Raw genomic sequence first — 3355 nt, forward strand, 5'->3', positions numbered from 1 at the left:
AGTGGGGACGCCGGACAATGTAGGGGTGTTTCACTTCCCCCACACAGAGTAAAGCTAAGTGGTAGTGGGTTAATTAACTCATAGTTAAAAAGGTAAGTATGGGTAATGATAATAATAAATAGTCTCTAGTCCAAAAGTCAAGGGTAACCTCGGGGGTTACTGTGTGCCGAGGCTAAAGTTGGTAAGTGTACCATCGTAATTCCTAGGCTGGGATGGGTGGGAATAGGAACATGAATAATTAATCATTGTGGGCGTTGACCAATTAGCTCTTCTGGGTCTGACAGATAATTAATGTAATAATTGGAAAATTAAATGAAAAATTGAGTAATTGGAAATGTATTAATTAATGATAATGAACAAATTTAATAAAAAATGTTTTTTCAATTAACCAATCAGTGTTCATTAATTAACCAACAACTCAATTTTTTTTGGTTTCATTTTCCAATTATTACTTTATTGCTAATTGTCTGTCAGACCCCGAAGATCTAATTGGTCAACGCCCACAATGATTAATTATTTATGTTCCTATTCCCACCCATCCCAGCCGAGGAATTACGATGGTACACTTACCAACTTTAGCCTCGGCACACAGGAGGAGCTAACCCCCGAGGTTACCCTTGACTTTTGGACTATAGACTATTTATTATTATTACCCATACTTACCTTTTTAACTATAAGTTAATTAACCCACTACCACTTCACTCTGTGTGGGGGGAGGTGAAACAACCCCACATTGTCCGGCGTCCCCACTCTGGCATTCTTTGGCTTGGCATGCCGATCGACCTGACTGGGATTGAACCCAGGACCCTTTGATTGGGAGCTAGCTGTTTAACCATTCAGCTATTCTTGAGACAAGATTTCGGGCCCCAATGACATATTTATTTGAAAAGCTGTCTCAGAAAATTATGATATGAAACAGAAACTCCCCCAGTATGGAAGCTTTCCTAGTCACTGCACGACATGACTTGGATTTGAACCTTGTACACTTTGATTGGGAGCTAGCTGCTATAACCACTCGGCTATCGTTTGTCTGGCAAATCACAGTTTTCGTGCCCCAATGACATAACCTGTCCTAGTAAACTAGGATATAAAACAGGAACTCTTCCAGTTGGAGCTTTTCCTAGTCACTGCACGACATGACGTGGATTTGAAACCAATCCTCTTTGAGTGAGAGCTAGCTGCCTTAACCACTCAGCCATCATTGGTCTGCTGGATTCAAGATTTCGGGCCCCAATGACATATTTAATTGAGAAACTATCTCAGTAAATTGTGGTATTTTAGGCTTCATAATGCGCCACACATTTTCAATGGGAGACAGGTCTGGACTACAGGCAGGCCAGTCTAGTACCCGCACTCTTTTACTATGAAGCTACGCTGTTGTAACACGTGGCTTGGCATTGTCTTGCTGAAATAAGCAGGGGCGTCCATGGTAACGATGCTTGGATGGCAACATACTGTATGTTGCTTCAAAACCTGTATGTACCTTTCAGCATTAATGGTTAATTAATTCAGCGTACGTGCAGTGATTTCTCCAGATTCTCTAAACCTTTAGATGATATTACAGACCTTAGATGGTGAAATCCCTAAATTACTTACAATAGCTGGTTGAGAAATGTTGTTCTTAAACAATTTGCTCACACATTTGTTCACAAAGTGATGACCCTCGCCCCATCCTTGTTTGTGAATGAAGCTGCTTTTTTTCATGGAAGCTGCTTTTATACCCAATCATGGCACCCACCTGTTCCCAATTAGCCTTTTCACCTGTGGGATGTTCCAAATAAGTGTTTAATGAGCATTCCTCAACTTTCTCAGTCTTTTTTGCCACTTGTGCCAGCTTTTAAAAAACATTTTACAGGTATCAATTTCCAAATGAGCTAACATTTGCCAAATATAACAAAGTTTACCAGTTCGAACGTTAAGTACCTTGTCTTTGCAATCTATTCAATGTACTGTAGGTTGAAAAGAATTTGCAAATCATTGTATTCTGTTTTTATTTACGATTTACACAATGTGGCAATTTTTGTTTGTTTGTTTTGTTTGTTTGTTTTGTTTTGTATACACAGTGTATATATATACATACATCGATATATATATATATATATAGTGAAAATACATATGTATATATACTGTATATATATACACATACATATATATATCTATATATATATATATATATATATATATATATATATATATATATATATATATATATATATATATATATATATATATATATATATATATATATATATATATATATATATATATATGTATATACATACAGTGTTGGGACTAACGCGTTACCTCGTAACGCATAATTTTTTTATATTCAGTAACTCAGTTACCGTTACTATATGATGTGTTACTGCGTTATTTTACGTAATTTTTTATATGGTATCGGCTAGAAACTGAGAAGATCTGAGTGTGTTTTATTGGAGAGCTGCGGTGTCGTCCTTCTGATTCTTCCTGTCTCACAAGAGGCGCGTTGTGTGTGTGTGTGTGTGTGTGTGTGTGTGTGTGTGTGTGTGTGTGTGTGTGTGTGTGTGTGTGTGTGTGTGTGTGTGTGTGAGGGGGGGCGTGTCTGTGTTTACCAACAACAAGACATCATGGCAGAGTCGAAGCTGAGTTTCTTAACATGGAGATATTCTTACTACTTTTCTTTTCTCGAGCACAAAGAAAATAACATTTTAGTTAAATGTAAGTTGTGTCTTGGATCAAAGATCCCAAGACAGCAATTAAAATCTGCTGGAACAGCTACAAAAGCAACATGCTTCGACGAAGCTAGTAAAGAGAGAGACAGACTCCGATGCCACTTCACCTCCACCTCCACCTAAGGATTTTAACGGAGGCACTGCTAGCCAGGACAACGTTAATAGAGCTATAGAGCCATTCTACCACATACCAAGTATGTGGTAGAAGACATGCAGGCTATTTCTACAGTAGAGTCACCCACTTTCAGGCAGCTAATTAGCATGATAGCGGGCGTCAAACGGCAAATGGCACGAAAACATTTTCCAAGTTCCTGGACACAGTGGACAGTGAGTACATAAACATGGAGAGCAAGCTAAAGAAAACACTCCAAACTCTGCCTCTGCTCATCATTCAGCACTGAAGGTACACACACTCTGTCAATTCTCTTATATACTCTTTCATTCTAGACTTCTAGAGTGTTTGATTATCACATCACCCTAAATGTATAGACTTTAAAGTTCACAAGCATAAAGAGGGATCCTAGTGGGCCAGGTCAATCTTACCTTTTCTCTAAACTAAAACTGGGGAAATGCGTAGAGTGTTCTGGGCTTCACTGAAGACATTCATTTATTTCACAATTCCTTGAGAGAAAAAAATGCCTGGT

This window comes from Nerophis lumbriciformis, linkage group LG01 (assembly GCF_033978685.3).
Source record: "Nerophis lumbriciformis linkage group LG01, RoL_Nlum_v2.1, whole genome shotgun sequence".
Lineage (NCBI taxonomy): Eukaryota > Metazoa > Chordata > Actinopteri > Syngnathiformes > Syngnathidae > Nerophis > Nerophis lumbriciformis.